This window comes from Oncorhynchus tshawytscha, linkage group LG26, assembly GCF_018296145.1.
Source record: "Oncorhynchus tshawytscha isolate Ot180627B linkage group LG26, Otsh_v2.0, whole genome shotgun sequence".
In the NCBI taxonomy this organism is placed as follows: domain Eukaryota; kingdom Metazoa; phylum Chordata; class Actinopteri; order Salmoniformes; family Salmonidae; genus Oncorhynchus; species Oncorhynchus tshawytscha.
This window is the reverse complement of record NC_056454.1, coordinates 19164814-19186497: the sequence shown is the minus strand read 5'-3', so window position 1 is coordinate 19186497 and position 21684 is coordinate 19164814. Positions and strand designations below refer to the sequence as shown.

The 21684-nt window shown below is 40.1% G+C and overlaps 1 protein-coding gene across 3 annotated transcripts in view; it reads right to left on the bottom strand.

Annotated features, from left to right (window-relative positions):
- calcrla (calcitonin receptor-like a) overlaps positions 1–21335 on the bottom strand; it is a 55602-nt gene extending 34267 nt beyond the window's left edge. For 2 of the 3 annotated variants that reach the window (XM_024389126.2, XM_024389127.2), the window contains exon 1: positions 20946–21335. The gene's annotated coding sequence lies outside the window, so the exon portion shown is untranslated. The remainder of the gene's footprint in view (positions 1–20945) is intronic. The other variant, XM_024389128.2, reaches the window with a different exon arrangement.
- Positions 21336–21684: the final 349 nt, after the last annotated feature.

The following is a 21684-nucleotide window of genomic DNA, read 5'->3' as shown; positions in this document are numbered from 1 at the left end:
CCTCCCTTGCGCCAAACTCAGCGGTAATCTCATGCACAAAAATGGCAAATTGGGCCGTATTTGTGATGTCAGTCGTATCATCACATGACAAAGAGGGAAACTCGACATTTCTTGCAGTCCTTCAATGTTTTTTCGATATCTTGTGCCATGCCACTTATCCACTCCGTGACGGTTCATTGAGGCAAACTGACACTTTGGGAAAAAAAAAATATATATATTTTAATTTTTTACCCCTTTTTTCATCCCAATTTCGTGGTATCCAATTGTTTTAGTAGCTACTATCTTGTCTCATCGCTACAACTCCCGTACGGGCTCAGGAGAGACAAAGGTTGAAAGTCACGCGTCCTCCGATACACAATCCAACCTAGCCGCACTGCTTCTTAACACAGCGCGCATCCAAACCGGAAGCCAGCCGCACCAATGTGTCGGAGGAAACACCGTGCACCTGGCAACCTTGGTTAGTGTGTACTGCGCCCGGCCCTCCACAGGAGTCGCTGGTGCGCGATGAGACAAGGACATCCCTACCACGGCCAAACCCTCCCAAACCCGGACGACGCTAGGCCAATTGTGCGTCGCCCCACGGACCTCCCGGTCGCGGCCGGTTACGACAGAGCCTGGGCGCGAACCCAGAGTCTCTGGTGGCACAGCTGGCTTTGGAACAATTTAACTTTGTCTGCTGCTAGCAACTCTTTTGCAAATTCTCCTTCCAAATGAGGCTTCAGTTTCTTTGCAATAAGCTCGCTCACCACAAAACTTGCATGCATAACACTTTCCCCATCCAAACAAGATTTCGTAAAGAAGGCTTGTTAGGCACCCAAACCCTGCTGAAGAGCAATGACTTTATCCACACATGATGTTGTCCTCGCAAGTCATTTATTTAAGCATGTTTCAAGCTGTAATGACGCTCCAAATTTGCCTTTTTCATTACTGCAAGTGCATCCCCACAAACTAGGCATACAGGAATGCATATCACTTCGACAAAAAATAAAATAATTTGTCCATTTGTCTTGGAAAACTCAACATCTACTTTTATTTTATTTACTGTAGCCATTTTTTCTGACGTACAGGTGCTCGATGATGACGAGCTGCCTGGTAGTGCCTAGGCTTTTGGGGGAGGTGGGTGGGTGGATGTTTTACATTTTATTTTTGAGGAAAAACGACATCTAGAGCTTTTTTAAAATAAAAACAATGTTTTATTTATGAATTGGCTCGGGAGCCTGATCAAACAGTATCGTACGTCCCCCGCCACTGGCCTAAAGCATCTAAACTGGAATAACCTAGTAACAAATGGGATTAGTTTAAAATGTTAGAATTTATATTTGAGTAGCATACAATTAATTAATCAGTCAATGTACATGCAAAAACACTGATATTGAAACAAACTATTTTAAAAATCAAACCTCAGTGCCTTGTTCAGGGGCAAAATGACAGCTTTTTACCTTGTCAGCTCGGGGATTCGATCTAGCAGCCTTTACAGTTACTGGCCCAATGCTCTAACCACTAGGCTACCTGCCACCCCGATGATTGTCAATGCTGGGGTTCTTTTACACAGATGAGTGTTAATTTAACACTTACAGAGATAATGTAACACCTGAATTACAAATAGAATAGAATAGAAACTAGGTAACAGAAACTAGGTAACTAGGTAATAGAAACTAGGTAACACTGGCCCAATTACTGTGTAGATTTTAACCTCTTGAAGCTAGGGGGCACTATTTTTTTGTTTGGTAAAATAACATTCCCAAAGTAAATGGCCTATTTCTCAGGACCAGATGCTAGAATATGCATATAATTGACAACTTAGGATAGAAAACACTCTAAAGTTTCCGAAACTGTCAAAATATTGTCTGTGAGTATAACAGAACTGATATTGCAGGCGAAACCCTGAGGAAAATCCAACCAGGAAGTGCCTCTTATTTTGAAACCCTTCTGTTCCTTTGCATGCCTACATTTAAAGGGATATCAACCAGATTCCTTTTTCTCTGACTTCCCTAAGGTGTCAACAGACTTTAGACATAGTTTCAGGCTTTTATTTTGAAAAATGAGCGTGAAAGATCACATTGAGTAAGTGGATAGGTGGGGGCTCTCAGAGTGAGTTTTTGCGCTACAGAGTAAAGCCGCCATTGTTCCTCCCACTGTTATTGAAAACCTACACACTCGGTTGATATATTATAGAATATATATTTTAAAAACTACCTGAGGAATGATTATAAAAAACATTTTACATGTTTCTGTGGACATTATGAAGACTATTTGGAATTCCCGTCTGCGTTGTCGTGTCCACTCTTTCCTGTGAATTTCTGAACATAACGCGACAAACAAATGCCGGTATTTTGGGTATAAAAATCATCTTTATGGAACAAAAGGAACATTTGTTGTGTAATTGGGAGTCTCGTGAGCGAAAACATCCAAAGATCATCAAAGGTAAACGGTTAATTTGATTGCTTTTCTGATTTTTGTGACCAAGCTTCCTGATGCTAAGTGTACATAATGCTATGCTAGCTATCGATAAACTTACACAAACGCTTGGATTGCTTTCGCTGTAAAGCATAATTTCAAAATCTGAGATGACAGGTGGATTAACAAAAGGCTAAGCTGTGTTTTGCAATATTGCACTTGTGATTTCATGAATATGAATATTTTTTAGTGATATTATTTGACTGTTGCGCTATGCTATTCAGCATTTGCTGACGAAAATTATCCCGTGACAGGGATGGGTAGCGTCAAGAAGATTTTAAACAAATACATGTCTGTCAGAAAAACACACCAATCTCTTTCATAACTTTAAACAATAAAATATAATTTACCAACATTTCTGAAAGTGGATATACAGTATAACATTTTGGAATGAAACTCTTCCAGCACAACTCACAGGAAGAAGTGTCTGTAAAAGTGTTTTTCGAGGACCACCCTGTCCCACCCTCTCCTGTCCTAATACACATAATGCCCCCGTGAATCATGTTGCTATGGACTACAGCTATTATTTACAATGGAAATAGCCAGAAAATTCTATGTCTGGGGCCGCACGCTATAAGACAAATGGAGGAACACTTAATACATGTATTACCTCCTAAGTGACTTACAGTTTATAGAGATCAAGAAGAGAGAACTCCGCTTATCATATAGCTCTGATTTTTGAACAGGACAAGATACCACAAATTACACATTCAGTAGTGTGAAATGTGCATTGCATGTAGAATTGTGTTTTAATATTACAAAACAGATATGATTATTTCATCACGTGGAGTAGCCAATCATGCCCTCTCCATCCACTACATGTTTAGCTACAACAGAACTTTTTCTCTTTCTGAACGCAGCCCATGGATAAGCTAAGCAGGTATCAGGTCAGTTATTGATCTATTTGGGTAATACAACTTTTATCGTTGTTTAGACACATCTGTGGAAGGGGAAGACAGTGGGTGGTCTTCTACAAGCCATACATCAGAGTAGTAGGGAGGGAAGAGGTTAGTCACGGGCCTTTGTAACAAGAACAACATTACTTCTTCTACATCTGAAGGCCGAGAGAGATCCCTTGGAAATATGAAGAACAGCTGTGAATTCTCGCCTGCCACAACAAGCGAACTAAGGAGCCAGAGAGTGAGCAGTCTTGGCTTATCAACTCCATTGTCCGTTGATCCAGTTGTGCGTTGTAAACATCCTACTGCCCGCACAGGATGTTTGCGCCTCCATCCTTCCCAAGTTTCTTTGTATGGCATTTAGAGAAGCAATTTATTTCCCTTTTTAGAGAATGCTGAAACATCGCAGTCTTTTTCTCACAATATGACCTGCTGCGATTACACTTATCGTTCAATAGCACACCAGCTGCAGACCAATCGCAAGGACACAACCGTAAACATTGGACAATGCAATGTTTACATAATTCCCAACACTGTTTAAGAATTCAAATAGCAAAAGGCTACTGAAGCACCTAGATAAGAGCTGTGTGTGTGTGTGTATCTGTAAACAAAAAAAACAGTCCACTGGCAAAATATTGAAGTTGCTTATCTTTTCTTTCTTTGTGGAAGCATGCAGTATTCAGCACTGTGGGTGTATTTTATAAATCACATATTTCAAAAACGACTTCACCATTTACAATTTGGACATTGAGTTCAACAACTGTGTAGGGAGGATCCTTGGAGAGACAAGGAGGCCGTTGTCCCATTTCTTAAGGTCATTGTTGCAGTCAACATGCAGCTTTAAAACATTATACTAGTGGGAGATGTCACCTGGGAGCCAAGGGAGGACAGTCTGACTTCTGGCTTCTTTTGGGCCTGGAGTAACCCAGATTAAACCTTCTCCTGGGCCCGTATTCATAAAGCGCATCAGAGTAGGAGTGTAGATCTAGGATCAGGCCATCCCTGTTCATTCATTATAATCTAAAAGGCATAACTGAACTGAGATCAGCACGCTACTCTGAGACACTTTATGAATACAGGTCCAGGACAAAACAAAAACACTCATTACAGAAGCTCAATGGAGAATAGATCATCCTCTTTTCCTTCACTGTATTACAAAGACAAGGGACACCTTCTCTTTGACACAAGCATGGACCTTGATGAAAAAGTCCCCTCATTTTCCCTGATAGTGTGCAGGTGAATGACGTGTGGCACTCTTTCCTACACAAGACACAGCACGTGCCAGGGCAGTTATTCAAGGAAACAGGTGGCTGAGTGCATAGGCATTATCAGCTGTAACCATGAAACACTTTTCTACGGACCCAACATAAGGATTCCAGGTGACGAATGATGTGTTGAATGAATTTGAGTCCAGCTTCATTGAAAGCAGATAATATGCATCCAGCTGGGCTGGGTTTATTTGCATATGCACATGCTGGCTTTAAGACCTGCTAACAAACCCTGTGTAATATCAAGGGAATGAATTCGGCGAAACACTGTTCAAAGCCCATTTTTTGCTAGACCCATCTCTATGTTGTAATGAAATATAGTGAACACTATGTCTAGGAGATATGGGACCCTTGGATGGCAAAGGGGGAGCAAATCAATCACCTTTAGTTCCTAGAATGTCTCTTGAAGGGAAACAATCTTTGGTTCCTGGAATGTCTCCGGACGTTTTCAGCATGGTCACATTCCAGGAACAGACCACAGGGGAGGGGGAGACATTGAAATGACTAAATGAGAGCCTGGTGAGTAATATACTGTGTGTATATATATATATATATATATATATATATATATATATATATATATATATATATATATATATATATATATATATATATATATATATATATATATATATATATATATATATATATATATATAGTCATTTCATATGTCAGTTGGGAACCTTCAGAGCATTCTAGACCTTCAGAGGATCTTGTCACGGTATCTCTGAGCATTCAAACGACCACCAATAAAATGCAATTGTGTTCATTGTCCGTAGCTTATGCCTACCCAAACCGTAACCACACCGGCACCATGGGGAACTCTGTTCACAACGTTGACATCAGCAAACCGCTCGCCCACACAATGCCATACTGTCTGCCGAGCCACTGCCTGTTCACCCCGCTGTCATCCAGAAGGCGAGGTCAGTACAGGTGCATCAAAGCTGGGACCGAGAGACTGAAAAACAGCTTCTATCTCAAGGCCATCAGACTGTTAAACAGCCACCACTAACATTGAGTGGCTACTGCCAACACACTGTCAATGACACTGACTCTACTCCAGCCACTTTAATCATGGGAATTGATGGGAAATGATGTAAATATATCACTAGCCACTTTAAACAATGCTACCTTATATAATGTTACTTACCCTACATTGTTCATCTCATATGCATACGTTGATACTGTACTCTATATCATCGACTGCATCCTTATGTAATACATGTATCACTAGCCACTTTAACTATGCCACTTGGTTTACATACTTATCTCATATGTATATACTGTACTCGATATCATCTACTGTATCTTGCCTATGCTGCTCTGCACCATCACTCATTCATTCCTTATGTACATATTCTTTATCCTTATGTACATATTTTTTTGGAATCCTCGTTATTACTGCATTGTCAACTAGAAGCACAAGCATTTCGTATAAGATCAGTAGTTTTTGATTTGATTTGATTTGATTTGATTTGTTTGAAATGATGTAAATATATCACTAGCCACTTTAAACAATACCTTATAATGCTACATTGTTCATCTCATATGCATACGTTGATACTGTACTCTATATCATCGACTGCATCCTTATGTAATACATGTATCACTAGCCACTTTAACTATGCCACTTGGTTTACATACTTATCTCATATGTATATACTGTACTCATCTACTGTATCTTGCCTATGCTGCTCTGTACTATTCATATATCCTTATGTACATATTCTTTATCCCCTTACACTGTGTATAAGACAGTAGTTTTTTTTGGAGTTAGTTAGATTACACTGCATTGTCGGAACTAGAAGCACAAGCATTTCGCTACACTCGCATTAACATCTGCTAACCATGTGTATGTGACAAATAAAATTTGATTTGATTTGATTTGCCATTGGCCAGGTACTGTTGAAACCGGGATTCATGCGTGAAGAGCACACTTCTTCAGCGTGCCAGTGGCTATCGAAGGTGAGTATTTGCCTACTGAATTCGGTTACGACACCGAACTGCAGTCAGGTCAAGACCCTGGTATGGATGCTCTGGATCGACAGCGTTTTCCAATTTCCACCAATATACAGCAACTTTGCACAGCCATTGAAGAGGAGAGGGACAGCATTCAACAGGCCACAATCAACAGCCTGATCAACTCTATGCGAAGGAGATGCATTGCGCTGCATGAGGCAAATGGTGGATTTCCTTATATATGAACTGTAACTCAATAAAATTGTAGATATTATATCTTTGTTCAGTGTACAGTGCCTTTCGAAAGTTTTCGGCCCCCTTGAACTTTGCGACCATTTGCCACATTTCAGGCTTCAACCATAAATATATAAAACTGTATTTTTTTGTGAAGAATCAACAACAAGTGGGACACAATCATGAAGTGGAACGACATTTATTGGATATTTCAAACTTTTTTAACAAATCAAAAACTGAAGAATTGGGCGTGCAAAATTATTCAGCCCCTTTACTTTCAGTGCAGCAAACTCTCTCCAGAAGTTCAGTGAGGATCTCTGAATGATCCAATGTTGACCTAAATGACTAATGATGATAAATACAATCCACCTGTGTGTAATCAAGTCTCCGTATAAATGCACCTGCACTGTGATAGTCTCAGAGGTCCGTTAAAAGTGCAGAGAGCATCATGAAGAACAAGGAACACACCAGGCAGGTCCGAGATACTGTTGTGAAGAAGTTTAAAGCCGGATTTGGATACAAAAAGATTTTCCAAGCTTTAAACATCCCAAGGAGCACTGTGCAAGCGATAATATTGAAATGGAAGGAGTATCAGACCACTGCAAATCTACCAAGACCTGGCCGTCCCTCTAAACTTTCAGCTCATACAAGGAGAAGACTGATCAGAGATGCAGCCAAGAGGCCCATGATCACTCTGGATGAACTGCAGAGATCTACAGCTGAGGTGGGAGACTCTGTCCATAGGACAACAATCAGTCGTATATTGCACAAATCTGGCCTTTATGGAAGAGTGGCAAGAAGAAAGCCATTTCTTAAAGATATCCATAAAAAGTGTTGTTTAAAGTTTGCCACAAGCCACCTGGGAGACACACCAAACATGTGGAAGAAGGTGCTCTGGTCAGATGAAACCAAAATTGAACTTTTTGGCAACAATGCAAAACGTTATGTTTGGCGTAAAAGCAACACAGCTCATCACCCTGAACACACCATCCCCACTGTCAAACATGGTGGTGGCAGCATCATGGTTTGGGCCTGCTTTTCTTCAGCAGGGACAGGGAAGATGGTTAAAATTGATGGGAAGATGGATGGAGCCAAATACAGGACCATACTGGAAGAAAACCTGATGGAGTCTGCAAAAGACCTGAGACTGGGACGGAGATTTGTCTTCCAACAAGACAATGATCCAAAACATAAAGCAAAATCTACAATGGAATGGTTCAAAAATAAACATATCCAGGTGTTAGAATGGCCAAGTCAAAGTCCAGACCTGAATCCAATCGAGAATCTGTGGAAAGAACTGAAAACTGCTGTTCACAAATGCTCTCCATCCAACCTCACTGAGCTCGAGCTGTTTTGCAAGGAGGAATGGGAAAAAATTTCTCTCGATGTGCAAAACTGATAGAGACATACCCCAAGCGACTTACAGCTGTAATCGCAGCAAAAGGTGGCGCTACAAAGTATTAACTTAAGGGGGCTGAATAATTTTGCATGCCCAATTTTTCAGTTTTTGATTTGTTAAAAAAGTTTGAAATATCCAATAAATGTCGTTCCACTTCATGATTGTGTCCCACTTGTTGTTGATTCTTCACAAAAAAATACAGTTTTATATCTTTATGTTTGAAGCCTGAAATGTGGCAAAAGGTCGCAAAGTTCAAGGGGGCCGAATACTTTCGCAAGGCACTGTATATTGAGACAAATCACAAATAACAAAATAGAACTCAACTGATTGAACATGAACTGTTTTTCAATATGATTGAAATAGGGCTATAGCCTACTGTTTATATTTTATTGCAGGCAGGCATCTCGGTTTTCATTTGAAGCAACATTTTATACTTCACTTGTTTGTAACATTGGCAACTTTGTATTTGTAGTCAACTATTATACTGGTAAACAGCCAATACAGTAGGTTGCGGCAATACACTAATAGGTTGTAGTCTGTCATAAAACCTTGAAGAAGAAGAAGAAGACAGAGCAAGAGAAAACAGTCATGTAAATGTAAAGGTCAAAGTAAGCATACACTGATTAAAACACCTGGTTTTCTGAGCAATCTTACGAATTATTAAGACATGTAAACCCCTTAACCGGTGTTCCAGCGGGTGTATTTGATCTGTACATGTGCTCGCACCAGCCAAGTGAGCCTCCCTCCTTCGCTTCGAGTGAAACAACTGAATGTATGTGTCCCGGAAGTTGTTTTCTCATAAAAACTTTAAATGTCCAAACTCAGAATCAAATATGCTTCCCAAAAATGACATGTTCACTGTGGTAAAATTGTCATTTTGATTGTGCCATCGGGTAGCCTGATTTCAGTTGTGTCCATGTAAACAGAGTTATGAGGGAAATCGTTCTTCTTGCAAAGCATGTCATTGTTTTAATATAACTATTATATGAATCTGACTATGCACAATAATCACATTTTTGTGTGCATGAAACCACACTCTTTGTTAGGTAGCTTGTGTTGTGATAGTGGGTCAATGGCGATGGCGGCTGCAGCAGCTGTTATCAACTTGAAGGTGGATGTTGCTGAAAAGTATGTAATAAAATATATTTGCAATGGAAAGTAAGATTTGGTTTGTTCATTTCATTTTGGACATGAAATGGTTTTGCTTTTGTATTGGTATGATTTCATGGGGCCTACTGGAGAAAATGGGCTGCTAATTCTTTAACATTATTTGATGCTGTTTGTGACTGCTGTCGTATGTCTATCAGCCGTGTCTGTCTTTGACCAAAACGGGCTCTCCTTCAGCGCCATGGAGTGCACAGGTATTACGGTCGCTGTCCTTTCATCACCATGAGCCTGTCACCTTTGATGTGACACTGTTCTTGTTGCTGTTGGTGATAATATGATAAGGGTGTTGGCTACCATAAATTGTGTAAACAGTGCATTATTTTATGCTGTGTGTCATGATGTCGTGTCCATGCCGGTTCTGTATCTGTGTGCTGCAGCCCGAAGCGCGGCCAGGTCTGTTTGATTCATTCATCATGTCATCAAAAAGTATTCCTCCTTCTTCACTAGAGCTAGAATGGTCTGACTAAAGAAGCTATAATGTCGGGTGCATTAATGAAGTGATGCTATGTTTTCTGTTATTTCCTAGATTTTTTCCTAGATCACCTGCAGAGATAGAGCACCTTATGTACTCGCCCATGGTTCTAACCGGTTCTAAATGGGTATGACCATGTACAAAATCTAAATTACCTTACATATACAGAATGCTTATTTGCAGTCAAAACAACTCATAAAAGTCTATCAATGGCATGAATACTTCGTAGAATTGTCATACAGAAACAAGCGACCCCCTAAATGTGCACATAGTGATGTATTGTATTCTCAGAAAAATAGTTGTTGTACAGGAAATGTTCTACAAGTTCCATAATTCCTGTATTATCTCCAATATTCCATTCCAACATTTAAACATCCTGCCATATGCCCTACTAATCCCATTGTTTCACTAGCAGCAATGCTAAAGCTGGCTGTGGGGTAAGCAAATAAAGAAAACTAAGCCATATTTTTGGTAATTGTCTCTCAGGATCAATGGATTAATTGCTTTTTGTCAATAAAATGATGTACAGTATATTTAAAATGTTGGATGTAGCACCCCTGGCAGTTGATTTTTACACATAAATATGACAAAATGTGTATTTACTTCAAAATTCTAAAAATGATACTGATATCAGATGATGGTGAATTCGCTTTGTATTTGTATTTGTTGATTGTATTTGGATTGCACTTGGAAGAAACCTCCACATTATTTAAGGGAACAATTTAGAATTACATTTGAAAAAATATGCAAATGAACTGTAATTTTGCTCAAATAACAGTCTGTTTTGACAACAAAGAAAAGTCAGATAACATTATTTGCATGTCTAATGATGTTTTGATATGAAATAAGTTGATATTTTGCTATGATTGTTTCTTTTTCCAATGACCCCAGTTGCTAATTCATGTACTGTGTAAAATATGTTGGAAGTATGAGGGTTCATTTCTTCAAGATACCTGACTAATTAATTACATTCAGGGAACATTGTCTCTGAACATTATTTCATAACCAACACAGAAGCAAAGGAGCAAACAAGAAAATGTTCTCAGAACACTCTAGGAACATTCTTGGAACATCATTCTGGTTGTGCAGCAACTCTGTGTTATCAGACCCTATCGGTAATCCCTCCCATATGACCATGGAAGTTCCTGGCCTCACATTTCAGGCGGCAGCCATATAAGCAGGACATGAGAATGGACAGACCACATCATGTTGACTCGCAGTTCGCCTTGGGCACTACCAGATGTCAAGGAAAACAATAACAAACGCACACAGATGCTAGGGAGGAGCCATTTCCCAAATGGACATAAGGAACCAAACGTCTTAGGCGTGAGTGTTATGTTTACCCACCATAATATAGGAAGGACATGCATCGCATAAACTGGCTAAATTGGCCCACAGAGACAGAGACATGCAGTATAATTCTGGAGATGAGCGGGAAGCAGACACTTGTGTTGGGGGAAGAAAGAAAATATGCTTCATATTGGCACTGCAAGGGGGAGTAGAGGATCTTATGTCAACTTTCCTCTTCACCCAAAATGACAAACCCAGATGCAAAGCCTCTGTCTCTTCCCACACCACCTGCAGATGGTTTGCCAACCCTACCAATGCTTGGCATGCACAGTCAAGATTCTTCCCACCATTGTATTACTCACTAGAGGCTAACTAAGACAAGGCCAATGAAGGCATTCCCAACATTTGCTGGCAATGAGGAAGTCTCAAGGAGGTATCCCCGCTGCTAAATAACAATTGGACACACAATGGTAAAGCATGCTGTTAGTAAGGCAGCATTTCAAAAACACATCATACTAATGGCCTTGGAAAATATGCAAATTCCGTGTCAAGAGAAACAAGTTCATTTTTAATTTTTTGTATAAACTTGCAAGGGATCTTCGAAGGTAAAAACTACAGAGATGTTGACATTTTGACGAGATTAAAGTGCAAATGTATACAGTACTATGTAATGTACCTTGCAGAAATATCAGGACTGTGCCTAAAGTAAAATGAGGCACAACACAGTCAGGGTCCGGTTTCACAATAGCGATGGAACTTAGGCTTACAAGTGTTTTCTTGATGCATCTTTCCTACAACGGCTGTAGATGTAACATGCGTTTCCCCAAACACCAAGCTGACATATCATGAAATTCAACAAAAATATAAATGTAAATTGTTGGTCCATGTTTCATGAGCTAAAATAAAAGATCCCAGAACTTTTCCATGTTCACCAAAAGCTTATTTCTCTAAAATGTTGTGATCACATTTGTTTACATCCCTGTTAGTGAGCATTTCAAATTTGCCAAGATAATCCATCCACCTGACAGATGTGGCTTATCAAGAAGCTGATTAAACGGCATGATCATTACACAGGTGCACCTTGTGCTGGGGGTCAATAAAAGGCCACTCTAAAATGTGCAGTTTTGTCACAAAACACAATTGCCGCAGATGTTTCAAGTTTTGAGGGAGTATGCAATTGGCATGCTGACTGCATGAATGTCCACCAGAGCTGTTGTCAGATAATTTAATGTTAATTTCTCTACCATAAGCCGCCTCCAGGATCTTCTAAAATCAGGCACCTGGACAGCTGATGAAACTGTGGGTTTGCACAAGCGAAGAACTTCTGCACAATCTGTCAGAAACCATCTCAGGAAAGCTCAACTATGTGCTTGCCATCCTCACCAGGGTCTTGACGTGACTGCAGTTCGGTGTCGTAACCGAATTCAGTAGGCAAATGCTCACCTTCGATAGCCACTGGCACGCTGAAGAAGTGTCCTCTTCACGTATGAATCCCGGTTTCAACAGTACCGGGCCGATGGCAGACAGTATGGCATTGTGTGGGCGAACGGTTTGCTGATGTCAACGTTGTGAACAGAGTTCCCCATGGTGCCGGTGTGGTTATGGTATGGGCAGGCATAAGCTACGGACAATGAACACAATTGCATCTTATCGATGGCCGTTAGAATGCTCAGAGATACCGTGACGAGATACTGAGGCCCATTGTCGTGCCATTCATCTGCCGTCATCATCTCATGTATCAGCATGATAATGCACAGCCCCATGGTGCAAGGATCTGAACACAATTCCTGGAAGCTGAAAATGTCCCAGTTCTTCCATGTCCTGCATTCCAGACATGTCACCCATTGAGCATATTTGGGATGCTCTGGATCGACAGCGTGTTCCAATTCCCACCAATATCCAGCAAATTTGTACAGCCTTTGAAGAGGAGAGGGACAGCATTCTACAGGCCACAATCAACAGCCTGATCAACTCTATGCGAAGGAGATGCATTGCGCTGCATGAGGCAAATGGTGGATTTCCTTATATATGAACTGTAACTTAATAAAATTGTAGACGGTGTATATTGAGACAAATCAGAAATAGCAAAATAGAACTCAATTGATTGAACATGAAATGTATTTCAATATGATTGAAATAGGGCTACAGCCTACTGTTTATATTTTATTGCAGGCATCTCTGGTTTTCATTTGAAGCAACATTTTATACGTCACTTGTTTGTAACATTGGCAACTTTGTATTTGTAGTTATTATTTGCGTTATTCTGAAGTTATCGGCGATCACAGAGAGACGGATAAACCGTGTGATTCTATGTTTAGCGGAGATCTTTAATGTATAAAGTGAGGTGGCAGGACAAAAAAAAGTCAGGCGTTAGATTACGAGCATTTTCAAGTGCAACGTTAATAACGATGGTTTAGGATAAACAGCTCTGAGATTTAGCGACCCTCCTACGAAGGTTCTTACGACAAACTTAGCCCTTAGATACTTTTGGGAAACCGGGCACAGGATAATAAGACAATAAAGGTATACAGGTCAGAGTTTGATTTTGCTATAATTAACATCACTATGGCAACTATATATCCTAATGCATCTACTTCTATTCATACTTGAACGTCCAGTTGTACCTCAATTTTGCACTGATATTCTGAGATTTAAAACAACGTACTCTGACCGAGACTGACGTCTTGTATTTAAATCATAGATGAAAAGTTGACACGTTTCCCTCGTGTCTTGGTAGACTAAACTAAAGTTTTAATATCAACTTAAACACGTATTGCCTTTGAGTAGACCGTTTTAAATTACTCATGCAACAACAGTAGTTACTTTCTTAATTAAGAAAAAAACAATACAGACATTTCTGCCTGAAAACAACTTATCTTCTCACTGCGGCTGTGAGCTGCCTACAATGTCATGTCATCCTTGAACAAGGCAATGTGTAATCATCTAATTTGTTTACCAGGCGAATATGAAAAACAAGGGGAAGCTCAAAAGGGAGAAAAACACACACACACACACACACACACACACACACACACACACACACACACACACACACACACACACACACACACACACACACACACACACACACACACACATAGGAAAGAATCCGGTTTCAAAGGTTTGCTATGTTGGGCAGCTGTAAAAATATGTGTAAAAATACACAGGTATAAATACAGCAAGGACGAGTAGCACCATACACAGCACTTGTAGTGTTAATAAAAGTTCAACTCTATATTAGGGGTATGATTTCAATGTAGACTTGAATTACACAATAGGTTAGTTTAAATAGCCTAACCTAGCAAGCATGAGCCTACTTGTTTCATAAGTTAAAGAACCTGAAGCAGTAGCATGTAAGAAAACTAGTTCTTATTCCATCATACTTTCCACTTGGCCAGACCACATTGTAAGGTCAGTTGATGATCAAATGCAGTCAAGTGCATTGGGCAAACATGCACACGCATGTAGTGTTGTGTCTAGTCATTACACTGACATTCATTCCCTAGGGTTTTTTTTTAGGCCAAAAGCCACTGTGGAAAAGTTGTTTGTTTACCTTTATGATCTAATCTCTATATCTGTGGTCTGTTTACTTCCACAAGACATCAATTACATACTGGGCATGTAGCCCTTCATCATGGCTTCCCATGGGATACCATTCCCCAAGTTCCCTATGGGAAATATAAAGTTATTCTATTATAAATAATGGTCAGTGAAAGAAAAGACCCGTGGTGAGTGGACCTCTCAACCCACTGGAAGAGGACCATCCCTTGTCCCTCTGTAGTCTCAGAAGTTCATCATGTCCATCAAAGTGTAACCCCATCCACCCCACTGCCTGAGACCAGCATACAAAAACCCCATCCGCAGACTAGCATCCCCATTCTACGCCAATAAAAAGGGATTCCAAGGGTATGGGGGCTCAGGCTAGACGCTGTCCTTGTTGATCCTAGGACCTACAGATCTAGGGTCATGCTACCCAAATCTTAACCATAGTTATTAGAGGTGGTGAGAGTGGCTGTGAAAACGAATTAGGGCAACCTTACTGGATTGAACTGGTGGGGGCACTTTTAGTAGCCCACCCTATTTATGACGTTTGTTAGGACAGGGACAGTGTACAACAAAAACAAAGGTCTCAGAGCGCTTATAAGTGATGTATTGCTTCAGATTTAGCTGACAGATACCGTATAGAGCAGATTCAAACCATGTTTAGCCCAGCATCGCTCGTGCTAGCCTGGCTTGTTTTGGCTCAGCAGTGTGAAAGGGGTATTCGTCTCTCGTTGCATCTGGGACTTTCTGACAGATCCTGTCCTGATCTCTATGGCTAGCTGGCCTGTGAACTCGACCTGGGGGGCCAAAGAATCCTCCCACACGTGCACACCATAGGCCCTAGACTTAACCTCTGAAACCATTCCCCTCACACATGATAGACTCATGTAGGCTACTGTAGCGTTAGTGTGTTCACATGTCAACTGCAAAAGAACAAGACATTTAAAGTATGCAAATACAGACTTGGAAATGAGATGTACAGGCAATGTACAAAGGATTACAAAGGGTAGTAGTGTACAGAGCATTGCAAAATCAGGGATGTTGTGACGCACACAGGCAAATGTTAAAACCACAATATTGACATCTAAGTGGGAGGACAGCTATTGAAGATCATAAAAACAAGATGACTATATGACTACGGTGTCTACTATTGAGACACACAAGCTAGCTCTCTAAATATGTTGAATCTTATGGAAATAATAGGCCTGACACAATAAATTGTTTCCCTTGTGCTATACTGCCCAGGGCAGGGGTGAGATAGTATGCGTATCCGCCCCATCCAGTGTACTAACTCCTAGGGACCCTTTGTCTCTCTCTGTGACCCATCAGAAGCCACCTCCCGCCCTCTAAATCAGGAAGGTTGTGTCAGCCGCTGACAGTTTGTTTAGCACGCATCGACATGGAACACCCCTGGAAATGGCCACAGATTATTTCCACTGTCCTTTATTCTTCAAAAAGCCCTCAATCTCAGATAAACGTTAGCCCGAGCACACACACTCAAGCATAGAAGATGCTGTCCAAAGGGTCTGACTGTTGCAATAACACACAGTAAGTCCAGTTAACATGACAGGGCTGTCAGTGAAACATAGTTCAAATCAACGGTCACTCACTAAAATAATGGTCTGTAATACATGAGTGTGTATGTGTGTTGGGGGGGGGGTCTTTTTAATGTCATTGGGTTTCGACTCAGAATTAAATATAGGGACTAGAGGGAGGTTTGAGAGAGTGATGCATATCAGCACCATTGTAGTTTAGTGTAATGTGATAGCCGAAGCCTAGGGAGAGCGGAACACTAAACATATGATGTGTGCCAAGGTTGTTGTTTAAACAGGGGGATTCAATAATGGCCCGATGCACTTGAATGCATACGAAGGGTAATAAAATATGGAGACAGGATGTGAGATGATGGGGTTATTAGCCCGCTCTCAGATTAATGACTAAACCACAGGCTGGTGAGAAATAGAGAGACAGAGAGACAGAGAAAGATAGAGAGAAAGATAGAGAGAGAGACCAATGAGAGGGGAGAGTGTATGTGTGCATGTGTGAGACAGACAGACAGACAGACAGACAGACAGACAGACAGACAGACAGACAGACAGACAGACAGACAGACAGACAGACAGACAGACAGACAGACAGACAGACAGACAGACAGACAGACAGACAGACAGACAGACAGACAGACAGACAGACAGACAGACAGACAGACAGACAGACAGACAGACAGACAGACAGACAGACAGACAGACAGACAGACAGACAGAGACAATCAAGGGCCTCCAGCATGATGAAAGCATCACAATGCATTTGTGTTTGTGTGTCCCGACTTCAAAACATGGGAGATGATTTATTGGAGATGGTTTAGCAGTGAGCAGCATCATCTCTGCAGATCAGCAGCATGTATCCACAGCATCTGCTTCCTGAGAAGATATCCTGGCTAACATATCTGCCTGAAGGTGTTTACTTCTTCTTAAACTGTGTTGCAGCTGTTGGTTCAGATGATGTTTAGATATCGGAAAAAGTAAGCGGCCATTTGTGTTGAGGGGACATTTATGTTGAGAATTTGTTCAGAACCTCATCTATTATGCAGAACTATGAACAATGTCAGATTCGAAGGTAGCTCTTGGGATAATGCATCATATTCGTCTTTGAAGAATGGTATTTTCTTATTTTTATTCCTCCCATGTTGTGGATTTTTTGCATACTTTTTCATAACATTGTGAGCAGTGAGTTCATATTCACATGTAATGTGAATATCTAGGTAAGACAATAACGACTGATCTTAACCTATCCAAAATACAGTCCATTCTGTAGCTAGACCAGAGTGAGAAACAGACACATTTTCAATCTTCAACACTGTTCTCCTTGTTGACTTTTTTGGATGCCTCAGCATAATCTGTGCCATGGAGATGGTTGAGCATCTAAAGACAATGTTACCAAGTCACAGAGGCACCTATTATACACTGACATGTAATATCCCACTTCGACGCAGCATGCAATGGCCACTCTACAGGACTGCTCGGGTGTGGAATCCAAATCCAATGCTTTACAGTTCAAAACAAACACTCCCCTTTTACTGTGTGAGCTCATACAGATGACGGATCTTCATTTAATCACACTTATTTTGCTACACATTTTCCTGCACAGCAGAAAATGTTAACTTGCAGTAAATTCAAGGTTAAAAAAGGCTTCTAAAGTTTGTAATTTCCACTTTAAAATGTCAGACTTGATTGGCCCTAACGAAAAATATATCAACCCCTACAAAAAAAGTCCATGAATTATATTATGATCCCAAAAATAATTTCCTGTTGCTGCAGGATTCTTTTCCTGCTGTAGCAAACTGGCTCAAATGAAGATCCTACATCTGTATATTTACTGCGAACACTTGGCCATTAATCCTTGCAGATTTATTAGACACTTCTGTCAGTTGGCATCTCATGAGATATTCAGACTGAAGAACCTTCTTCGGCTGTCCTATATCCCCAGTCCATGCAGTGAAACAGCATATTTTCCTCAGCACGCTTTTAAATGGAACACAACAAAAATCATGAAAAACGTCATAAATGTTGAAAGAAGCAATAATATTTTGCGTCATGTTATTTTCTTCATGCTAGTGGGTTATTGTGGATGTGTAATGAGTAATTAGACTTGTGAGAGTGCTTGTGAGTTTAAAAGGGTGCAAATTATGGATGTTGGGGGGGATGAGGAATACAGTGTCAGCAAAATGCATCTGGAAAGGCTTTACAATGTCTAAAGTGTCCTGATGGACTTATAGTACTTGGTTTTTACATGTCTACTCTATCCTCTCATTGAAGGAGTACTATCTCTGCATTTCTCATCGTATCGTGCCAAGATCTGATGTGAGCATCATCATCTTCATCATGGTCTTCCCTCTAGCTTCCCCACAATATTTCATCATGTCCAATCTGTGCCTTACATAACAATGCAGCTGATTCAACAACAACTTGAGATAGCACTGGTGCCAAACAGTGTTCGGGTACACCAAGAATGACACCGCTGCAATGCTGTCAGTAAAAGTTCAGTTCAACTGTATGTGCTGTGCCATGTAAAAATAAATGTCTGCATTTCATGTCTGTTTTCAAATGTAACAGTGTCTGTGGAAAACCCAATTTTCCCTGTGTCTGAAGACAGTGGATGATATTACAAGATGGCTATCTGTGACACAATAATTCTCATTCATTTGACTCAATGTTCAGGCCAAATATAAAAAGTCTCCAGTCAACTCATTCTCAAACAGCAATATACATACACTTACGGAATGCCCAGTAAATTACTTTTTGTTTAGGAATAACATGGTTATGATGACAATTTAGGATATATAGGTTACCTACCATATCATGGCCTAAATTAAAACGAATTGGTTGCCTATCACTTACACTTTATGTGCAGCTTCCACTATAAAGTTTGAAAAGGTTCCATATAAGGACCCATACAAGGTTGTAAAAACATATCTTGAATAAAGCCTGAGTTAAAAAATAATTACATATTGTAGGTTGTCTTCCTTATAAACCTGTAATGAAGCATGCTGCAGTGCAACCTTAATGACAGGCTACCTACCACTAAGCATTTACCACCAGGCAACATCATTTGGACGTCTTTTTTTGGTCATGTCCTCGGACGTTGATTTCTGGTCCGGATCGGACCAAATCTGAACCAATCATAGACGTCTATATTTGGTTCAGATTTAGACCGGCTTTGATTTCAATGTCTGGACCAGCCTACGTTTGTCCTAAATATAGGCCAAGATAGCACTGGTGGACAGCACAGTACAGTTTGGACAGCACAGTACAGTACATTACAGTTCACGATAAAGAAAAGTACAGTACACTACCACAGAGTACACTAGAGTTACAGTAAAGTAAAGAAAAGTATATTAGTGTACTGTATTGTACCCTACTCTACTCTAATGTACTTCACTGAACTAAACTGTACTGTACTCTACTGAATTAAACTATACGGCACTCTACTGTACTGTACTGAATTAAACTGTACTGTATTCTACTGAATTAAACTATACGGCATTCTACTGTACTGTACTGAATTAAACTGTACTCTATTGTACTGTACTCTACTGAATTAAACTATACGGCATTCTACTGTACTGTACTGAATTAAACTGAACTGTATTGTACTGTACTCTACCGAATTAAACTATACTGTACTCTACTGTACCGTACTTTACTGTGTCTACTGCACTCTACTGTACTCTAATAAATTCATCTCAACTGTACTGTATTGTACTATACGGTACTTTAACATACTCTACTGAATTAATCTCTACTGTACTATACTGTACTGTACCCTACTGTACTGTAATGTACTGTACCCTGAATAAAACTCTGTCCTGTACCGTATTGTACTGTATTCTTGTGTTCTACTGTGCTGTACTGTACTAAACTGTTCCCTACTGTACTGCGATTTTCAAACTTGTAAAACATAGCTTAGACATCTATGATTCGTTCAAATTTGGATCTGGTCCACACCGACCAAAATTGTACTTGTTTGGGTGTGGAGTTTATTAGAAAATAAAACCCAGTATGCTTTGCTAGTGTTTGTTTTTTTATATTTACATTTTGGTCATTTCTAACCTTTCATTCTGCACCTGAAATGCAGGTGATGTCAACGTCTGGAAAATATTTCTAAAATACACATTTTCAACTAATTTTGCTTATTGGGCTTGCATTGTTTTCTGTTCCAATCCTTTCGATTCCTTTAAAATTACAACTCTTTATTGGAAAGGTTGTCATAGATTAAACAAATCCGTTTAACACTAACATAACCTAATGATTAAGTATTCATAGGCTATTCCAAGTAATAGGCTATAGCCTCGTTATTGACCTAATTCCTGATCTTCTTCAATACTGTCTCACAGGGGTATCGACCAAGCCTTCTATTGATTGTGTTCTCATTTCCCCATGGAATTATGCAAAATATTACTGCAAATGACTAGCCTATCTGCGGTGCGCAATTGATTTTTGAGTATTACAAGAAATACAGTAGTCTATACATGTAGACAGTGCACTGAAATCCAAAAACCGATTTCAGGACAATATTAATCCGACAGAAATGTAACTCATTACAACAGACTCTTTCCAATTATTATGGTCTTGAATTGGATATTCATAGGCTATTGATTTGAGAAATGCAAATGCCTATGCATGGATAAAACTGGAAAATAGTCATCTTAAAATAGATCTGTAAATATGGCCATCATAGGCTATTCCAATATTTCTTACCTGATGACAAGAGCTTAAAATCCAATGACAACGTGTCTTAGAAAGTCACATAAACCGACCAAACACTCCAGAGACAGCTTTCCAAATGCAACCTTCGGGACGGTGATAGTGAACCAAACCCAACGGATCCCAACGCTCAATGAATAAAGTGTCAGACTAGGACTGCTGTCAGGTTGTTGGAAGCCACCCACTATTGTTAGCCGACTTCCTTTTACATCACGAATTAGCCTACAGCGCTTCGGGAGAACCCACCAAGCTTTCACATCATTCACGCGTAACAGACGCCGACGGCATGTAGGGCAGACCGGGTTGGTTGTCTCGCGGGTTGAGCCCGGTTTCCCAATAGCGATGGAACTTAAAAAGTGCGTCTTTGAGGCATGCGTCGATACTGATAGGATCGAAAGAAAGGCAGCGCTGCTCTCGGGTCATCTGTCTCCACCCAAATCTTATTTTAACATTAGAATTATTCCACAATACTGACGACGGATCAGCTCCTAGAGAAATAATATCACATCTGGCTGCAAATATTCAGGCAGCTTATTCTAATGCTTAGCCTATAATAATGCACTAAATCAACATTTTGCATACCATTGCGCACATGTTAGGCTACACATAATGAAATATATTTAGGCAGAAATTACAGTAGCCAAATAGCAAAATAAAACTAAATTGAATGAACATGAAACTGATTTCAATATTATTTAAATATTTAGACCTATATGTAGCCTATAGGGGAGAC